The sequence below is a fragment of the Porites lutea genome, chromosome 6, assembly GCF_958299795.1.
Source record: "Porites lutea chromosome 6, jaPorLute2.1, whole genome shotgun sequence".
NCBI classification, from domain to species: Eukaryota; Metazoa; Cnidaria; class Anthozoa; order Scleractinia; family Poritidae; genus Porites; species Porites lutea.
In genome coordinates this window covers 23,473,184-23,482,610 of record NC_133206.1, presented here as the reverse complement: position 1 = coordinate 23,482,610, position 9,427 = coordinate 23,473,184, and positions in this window count along the sequence as shown.

The window sequence follows — 9,427 nt, the reverse complement described above, 5'->3', positions numbered from 1 at the left end:
TAAATTATCTACTTATCGCCTCATTCAGTTTCAGGCCTAATAACAACGTACTTCCACACACCTTATTTTGATGACTTTTGTATAGAGAACTTTAAAGTGCATAGTTATAATACTAGAGGATCAAAGCAGCTTCACAAGACAACTGACAAGACATTTAACAGAACAAATTTTGGAAAATACTGTACTAGGGAAAAGATAATTAAAATCTGGAATGAAATACCAAAGGCTATCAAATGCTCCGCATCTTTAAAAATATACAAACTGGGGTAAACAAACTTTTATTTTTCACGCCGCGAAAGACTGGAACAGCCTTCCAAATGATTTAAAAGAGTGTAATATTTTATCTATTTTTAAATCCAAGTTAAAAACTTTTTTAAAAGATCTCAGCTAATTTTAAACCTTGATATTTTTTGTTTAATCGGTTTTAAGATTTTAAATTTTTAAATATGTTTTACTTGTAAACATATTTTACTTTTGTCGTAATAATTAATTAATTAGTTAGATTAATGCATGAGGGCCCCACTGAAAACCGCCATGGCGAGTTGGGCTCCCTAAATATTATTATTATTATTATTATTATTATTATTATTATCGTTATTATAAAAAGAACAAAAGTGATACTTGCATAGGTCTTATTTTGTTCATCGACTACGTAGATAATGATTATCTCAAATGGATTGTAATTTTTATATATAATTCCAATCTCTGATATCATCTGACTAAATTTAGTTAGTAGATACACTCTCAGTGATCTTGGTGATTTAAGCCATCTGATTGGTTCGCTATCTCGGACTATTCAACAATATTCACCTCCTAGCGAGTGGATAATGTGTGGGCTCGGTGTTTTTCCCATTTTTTTAGAGAACGATCTTTTAAAAGTCGACAAAATCCTAGGGCTGACTTTTTTTTAAGGTAAGAAAAGACTTGGAAGGATTCAATACGGCGTTTTTCATTTTACTGTAGCTGAGTTTTGTGCTCGATGGATTGTTTACAACTCCCGTGTATTCGTGTAGGAGAAGCCGTTTCGTGAACTCAGCGTTTTCTAACAAGAAAATTTTGGCTCAAAAATCGAAGTTTATTTATGACAAACAAATTTAAAAGGAAATGTTTGCAGAAATTCTACGTTTCAAGAAAACAGGAAAAAGAATGATACAGGAAGACGAAGTCTTACCTCGAGCAACGGAGCCGCCATTTTTGTCAGCACTTCATGCGAAGAACGACACAACAAACCCTTTTGGCTATAAACTTGGCGAGTCAACAAAAGTCAGTTCAAACTTTTAGCGGTTCCATTTAAGCCATTACGCTGTTGTTTGCGAAATGATAAACTTGTAAATTGCCATGTTTGAAAATTCTGCAAAGATTTATTTTTAAACTTAAGCGTGATTTGATCTGTCAATCAAATCTTACTTTTTAATGGTTTCCTCCCTGATTTTGTTGAGATCACTTCGTGTGTATATACTAAAACAATTATTCTTTTCAATCTCGGTGAATAGTGGCTTTGGGAATATTTACCTCGCCGCTCTCGCGGCTCGGTAAATATTTAGCCACTATTCACCTCGATTTCAAAGAATAATTGTTAAATAGAATATTTTTGAACTTTGTAAAAGCCCGTGAGGGTTTCCTTAGTCTTCCTCCCAAGTGTAGATGGTAACACTCAAATATACATGCTGTATTACTTCACTATGGGAAATAAAGTCATTTCATTTCGTTTCAACAGGTCGTTATAGAGTTTTCACTTGACGTCACGGCGGCCGTATCGGAGTTCCAAGTGGCTCATGGCTCGTGTACGACGACCTGACTGAATGACGTCAGTCAGGTCGTTGTACACGAGCCACGAGCCCCAAGCGAGTCTTGTGGAACATGTTTCCGTTTTTGATTGAAAACGGAGATTTTTTTCTCCTGTTTGGCCTATCGTCCACACGTATTCGATGAAAAAGGCTACCGAAATCTCATCTTTTAAAAACGCTCTCTAGAGTGAAGATTTTTGAAAACGCTAGTCACTCGTTTACCTGTGGACGGACAAAAACAGAGGTTTTCGAATACAATGACGTAATTCATCATTATGTTAACTACTGGCTTAATGCATGCTCAGTGAGGGATTCAATCGCATTTCCATCGTATAGCATTGTATACCGGGGGAAAAAATCTCCGTTTTCAAAATTAAAATATCCGGATACGTGTGGATGGGGCTTAAAAGTCTTTTCTTATGTACAAACTTTCTTGTCTTTCTCTTGTTACAAGGAAACTGCATAGGGCTGGCCACGTGCCGGCGTGAAGACGTTCTATTGGGGCTCTAGCAGGCGAGTTTTGGGGCCCGAGACAAGCGATTGGATGACTCGCCTGAGCGTTCCCAATTTTGTCTGTTGTTCAATCTATGCTTTTCCCTCCCGATTGTCGCTGTCTGTTACTTTAAAAACCATTCATTAAATCGCTGGTTTACACTTCACCATTATCAGCCTAAGTTTTATGATCAACACAAATATATTTAACAATTATTCCTCGAGCCCGAATGGGCTCTGAGTCAATAGCTCATGAGGCCGAAGACCGAATGGGCTATTGGCTCAGAGCCCATTTGGACTCGAGGAATAATTGTTTTAGTAAAATCTATCTAGTTGCTCAAAAATATCGAGACAAAACAACTTTAGTTAGCAAAACGCTATTCAGCCGCCATTGCCTTAGTTTTCAAAGCCGGCGCTTTTCGCTACTAGTGGGCTATAACATATAGCCTAGCTAGTAGTAGCTCAACCAATCAGAACGCAACATTGATAATAGACCACTAGTTGAATTTTACTAAATCAAGATATCCTAGCGGCTCGACTATTGAGGTACTGACTAGGATTCGCATTGTCAGTTTTCTCTTTCTAAACCTTTTCAAGTAAGAACCTACAGGATATGCATAACAGTTCAATAAAATCACAATAAATTTACGTTGTTTGGGCCTGATTTTTCCTTAAACCCTGGTTTTGTTGCATATCCTTTAAAATATATATCGGGAGCGTCCTAAAAGAACTAGTGGCTCCAGTCTCACTTTTCTTGATACGCATTGACTATTTTCACGCTCGTTAGCATTAACTATGCTGCTTCCGCGCAGATAGATACTGTCCGTGAATACTCGATATCATTAACATTGAAGTCTCGGTGTAAAAAAATCTAAGACAAAATACTGAAAGCGACAAGAAAGAAATTCACAACCTACTTCTCGGCTTTCAACCGCGAACTCCCTAACCTTTCAAGCCAGCGGGTTCTTATATACCAGTGAACATGCTCTCTGCAGCGCGGCAGTATGGGGCGAATTGGAAGATAATAACTATAGGCTAGGAGGGTATGGACTCCTGGATATAAGGTGTAACATTTCATACGCCCCGTTCAAACGGACGCAAACGTTGTTGGCCAACAACTCCCAACATTGTTGGATGTTACATGTTGCGTCCGTTCAGCACACCCTGTTGCACGTTTTTGCGTGTTGTTGGGATTTGTTGCGCAAAGTTTGAAACCGGTCAAACTTTTAGGCCGTACAAAGGGACGCAACATTGTTGGCCAAGAGTTGTTGCGTCCGTTTGCACTTAGCTGTAGGTTTGCTTCATGATATCTAACTTTTACTCTTATTTCTCGACAAAGATTGATTCTTTCGCACTCCTTTTTTCTTTGTTTATAAATGCACCCAGATGAAAGAAACTATTCCTGGTGGTTACATTGCACTTTTGAAGTCACAGACCAGCCACGCCCAAAAATATGCAAAATTTTACATTTTAAAGTATGGACACTTTAAAAAAGTTCTTTAAGTTCTCAATTTTACTTTACTGCATTTCGTTTAATACTTAAGAACGAATGTCGCTAAGAACTGAGCAGAATTGGAAATGGTCAAACAAAACCTTCCCTCATACTTTGCCGGTGTAGTTAGTACTTCAGATGAAACTACTCACTGTGGCATTTGTTTGACCACAGGAAACCCACACAATGTGTTTGTGTAACCGATTGTTATTCTGAACTATTTACCTTACAAAGTTCCAATTTCCAAGGAGAAATTGTCCCAAAAAATGCAATTTTCGGCCCAAACTCCTCCCCCCCTGATGCCCTGGTTTTTGTTAGAAGTCAAACAAATGCCACAGGGAGTAGTTTCATCCGAAGTACCAACTACACACAAAGTAGGAGGGAAGGTTTTGCTTAACCATTTCCAATTTTGAACAATCCTTAACGACATTCGTTCTTAACATGATATAATATTTTATTCCTTGGTAATAGTTTAATGTTTTCATCTCGCCCCAGTCTCTCTCTAAAATGAAAACGTTACAGTTTACAGAAAACAATTTATTTCCGAAAACCCCGATTAGTTCCATAAACCTTGCACTTATAGTCACAAACAGCAAACATATTAAATTGAAAATATCTTTCTAAAGTGTTGTAAATTTGGATCAAGATAAATAATGTGGCAAGACATGTGACTAGAAAAGGTTTTCGCGTACAAAGCCAAGTGAAAGAGTTTAATCCTCGTTGAACCAGACCACCCTCCTACAAATTTCCTGTGACCCATTCTTCTTTAATTTACCCCCGAGTACGGTCGAATTCTTGTGTCATTTCATAACATTGGTTGTGAGGTTTTCTTCCACAATTATTCAGTGAAATTTCTACTTTCGTTTATCGCCAACATGATGAGATCGAGACAACTTTTACTCCCTGATCGACTTACGACGGAGTTTAAGCAGCGACGTTTTTGAGCGGACGTACGTCAACCGGAAATGAGCTCTTTTTTCTCTTTTAATATGCCTTGACGCTACCAAATTTGTGTTTCTAAGTGTCTTAACTCTTATAGAGACGATTTGCCCAAAAATTTGTTCCAAATCCCGGCCGAAGAGTGCAAAAGGTCCACTTCCGGTTGACGTGCGTCGCTAAAAACGTCGTTGCTTAAACTCCCCATTATCGTGACGGAAAATCTGTCCCAGATGTAAAATCTGACTCTATGGTTAAAACTGACAATTTCTGGATGACAACACAATATGCGTTATTGACTAAACGTGAGGTCAAGATAGCTGGATATTGGCCGCCAAGTTCTTGTTTGGGTAATATATTTATGGACAGAGAAGTTGAGGTCAATCAAAACGTAGAAATGACAGAGGCCAATATAAATATCCATGCAAGCCATCTTGAACGAACAAGCGCGGTCAAACCTACATTGCTAAAAGATAACTTTTTCTTGCGGGACCAACCTATGACAGAAATCGCTCGGGTAGCCAATCAGATCACAGGATTCGCTTCATCTTGCCCGCTCGCGGATTCGGCAATGTATTTAAAAAAATTTGCATACTGTAACGCCCGAATAATCCGACTAAAACCTAGTAACCTCGACAACTCATGCAAAGTTTCCTTTTTTCGTATTTCCTCAGTTAGATATAAAACCACAAGCAAAGATCGCTTTATCTTGCCGAATTCAGCAAAATTGCGAAGTTTTACCAGAATTCATCGAAATCTAATGGAAATAATATAATGTATATGGGTCTCGAATTAATTTGCGAGTTTTTCGTAGTTGACACATGAATTTACTAATCAGTCCTTTCGTCCCCTCGTCTAGGGTAAAGAATTCATTTGAGACCAAATTACCCGGTCTCCGAGATTTCAGCAGTCAGGATAGCCCACCTTGTACTTGGCGCACTGAGGGGTGAGGCGAGATCTCGGCGGAAGCCGAGCCAGCTCGGGTTAACCTAGATCATGAACCCAATTAGTTAGGCACTCTTGATACCCCAGGGCTTGTGTTAAACATGGGCCTTGAATACCCTGGTGAACAAGATCTTTCTAAATGACCTAAATCCTAGCCGGCTTTGCGACTCTTATGGAACTGAGAAAAAAAGACACTTTGTATGGTGTTTCCAAATCACTGTTTAACGAGGGAGAATAAGGATGTGAATATTGATTATTACATTCCTATCATCGGGAAAAAAGACAATGATTTAATTATCACAACTTTAGCTTCGTTCTCAGAAGCAGCACGTGAACCTTTGTTTCTGTCTTAGGGCTTTTTTTTATCTGACTTACCTTGTGATAATGGCGTCGACAACAGACCCCTTCCGCGTATATTAAATCAAAACGTGTTCCTGGAGCGAGCCCACCGCTTATGCCACTAATTCCGCTCTTAAGTTTCGTATGAAAAGACTCGCAACTAATAAACGCTCGCAGCGTAAGCGAATAGCCTCCCACGCAGACGTTCTTAGGGGGTTCGTCACGCGTTCCTGCCCCACGCGTAACGATACATCAATCAGGTGACCCTAGCCCTTTCCATAGTTTTTAACGTAAATTTAACAGTTGGGCTTCAATATCGCTCTTTCCAAGACTATTCAAAAACGTATTATTTGCCTTATTGTAGCTTAATCCAGGGAATATATTACATCTATCATGACTAAAGGCTTCACGGTTACCAATTGTGGCACGACAGTCAAGAATGGCAACGACAGTTTTGCGGTATCGGGCGAAAACTGAAGCTTTTTGTAAGCTGTTATTTTTTTTGTGTACTGTCGAAGTCGCTAATAACCTGCCATTAATTGCGACCAATCGGATCCTACCAGCTAAAGGCCAAGGCTGTGTCCCCCCATATTAATCCATCGGGCTGTCAGTATTATTCACTTCGTTAACAGTTAAGAAAGACAGTTGGCTAGTGTATGTCATTTTTTTGCAATTTCAGTGGCGGGTCTGTATGGTAGTGTAGTGCCGTAAGTGAGACAGATTAGAATACGAAAGGTCCGGGTTCGAGGTCCAGGTTCGAGCCTGGGTTGCGATTTTCTTTCTTTTTAATAGAAACCATTTCAATAACAGGTCAAAATTTCCTAAGTGTCTTAAAAATGGCAGCGACCGTTTTGGGTAAGGACAAGAGTAGTGGGAGATCCGTTCTTGCCTCCCTAGCTAAAACCCTTAACGTTACTGATGGTTTGGCTTAGTCGACTGTAGGGGCACCCAACGTCAATCTTCGGAAAATATCTGTTCGAAAGAGGATTTGAGATCTAGAATTTTCGGAACATTTGTTGGACATTTGTTGTAAAATTTCTTGTTTGCCTGCCTCTCATAGGATTTTCGAACATCTAAAAAATGGTATAATTGGCCATTTTTAACGGATTTTTACCCTAGAATGGTCACCTAGAATTTTCGGGAACCTTTTTTCTGGCTGAAATTTTCGAAAAGGCAAGTTTTGATCCCTATAATTTTCGGATCACTAGACTTTCAGTTAGGAAATCCGACCAGGTGAAAAGTTTTTAGGGGGTAAGAATATGCCTATCTACCGTTTAAATACTAAAATGCGTTTTAATTAACAATGCCATGTTTAAATGGTTTTGAACTATATTCTCGTTGGGTGCCCCTGAGCCTGCATAACCGAGGCGCTTCATGAGCCAAGCGAGGAAAAAAACGGCATTTTGCGCGAAGAGCGAGACGAGCGCCTGTTATGCAGGCTAGTATGGCTTCACAATCAGCACAATATAGTACTCTGACTCCGTTAGTCCTGGCGTAATCTCGATCATGCACATTCACTTCAAAACAGAGGCTCCAGATTCCCTTTTCCCTTGGCGCCTGACCACTAGTCCTGGGTACCTTCCCCTGGCAGACATCAGTGTAGAAAGGTGATAGCAGTGTATTGCCTCGGAATTAAATGGAAACGAGGACACTCAGTCAACCGATGCCGGCACAGGTACCCACTTTAGTGTCCTAGTACAAGATCTCGTTCAGTTGAGCGGGCACCGGCACCTTGCCCAAATTCTTACGTTGGAATATGGCTGTGTTCACATTAGTGGCCAGCGAGTACCTTATGGGCACCGTTTCACCAAGGATTTGGTATTCATTTTTCCTCAAGAGAGGATAAAGGGGACAGAGAAGGCATCCCCCATACACACCATATTCCATAGGTAATTCGTCTCGAGTTATTTTTAGAATCGGGATAAAGTTACCTCGCGCGCTGCGTGGATGTTTCGTGGAGGTTTCGTATGACTAAACGCCGTGCAAAACATGTTGGGCGAAAGGCAATGAAAGCGTAAGAGATCGAGAGCATTCCTGAATATTGACGCGAAATGAGTCGGCGCTCGCTTAGGAAAAGGGAATCGCTAGACTCTTTGAAAACCCGTGAAATCAGTTTAACTCGAAGTTGTTGTATCCTCAATGCTTTAATAAAATGAGAAATTTCGCCGGTCTATTGAAACCGGTCGTTTGTACAATAAAGCAAGTAGGACACCAAGTAATAAATAATAAATAATAAACGACTAATAAAAGAATAAATATCAAACCAGAAATTGCTCTCTTCAAACTGTAAATTATAAATGATCTTGAGAGAATATTCAGTGTGTTAAGGATTTCCCTGTTGTACTGTTAGATCTACACAAGAGAGGAAGGGCGATTCTTTTTTAATTTCCGTTTCGCTGACACAGCTTTAGCAGAAATCTCTCTGTAGTCGTTTTCGTCGACAAAACGAATAGCAATATCGCTCTCCGAGTCTTCCACCACTTTGTTCTGCGTCAATTCGTGAAGGACGCGTGACTCTGAGCGTGGGTCATCCACGCGGAACACATTCGCGCTATGTGATTGGCTGTTGTCTAATCCCCCTTGGGATCTGTGGTCTTAAAAATAACTCGAGACGAATTACCTATGGAATAGGGTGTGTATGGGGGATGCCTTCTCTGTCCCCTTTATCCTCTCTTGTTTTTCTTTTATAGCCCCCTGTTGAAGGTATGTGCTTCAAACCGAAATATCGGGCAAATATAATTCACCACTTTATTTTTGTTTTCTTTCGTTATTTTTTCTATCACTCTTCCTGCCGTAAGGATCAGATTATTGTGCTAAGTTTAAAATTTGGTTTTCAAGATTTTACTGATCCAGGTCTACCGAAAGATCCTGCGGAGCCTGACTGGTTTGTCGTTGTGTTTGCCTTCACAAGTGTTTCAGTGTCACCAAAATTGTGGTATAGTGGTACCTGTAGCCCGTCTGTCTTCGAAAGTTGGTGAAATATAAAATTGTGAAAAGCTCAAAATAGAGCCCCAGCGGTACAGGCTCGAAAGGGGTACGGGAAAGGGCTTTTGCGCTTTTATCCCTCCCCCACCGCTCCCCTTCATGGTTTGCCCCTGCCATGCAAGCTAGGAGGTTCCTGGGGCATAAATACTACATAAATACTGTAACTGATTGATCGAGCCCTATATTTTATACCTGGCAAATTTTTATAAAAGCAATTTGCGTTATTAGCTGATATTCTGAGCCTGACTCGAGCCCATCGACCCACCCCTATCGCCCCCGTTCCGTCAAGCCAAGCGTAAAAGGCAGGGTAAGGTAGCCTGCGTACTAAGCGTCTATAAAACGTCCTCCTCCACCTTTTTTATCCCATAACTTCATGTTAACATGGATTTTTTTTAATCGAAATAAACGCTATCAGCTTCCTCCTTTTCGCTTCTCATTGTCGTGACGGTCT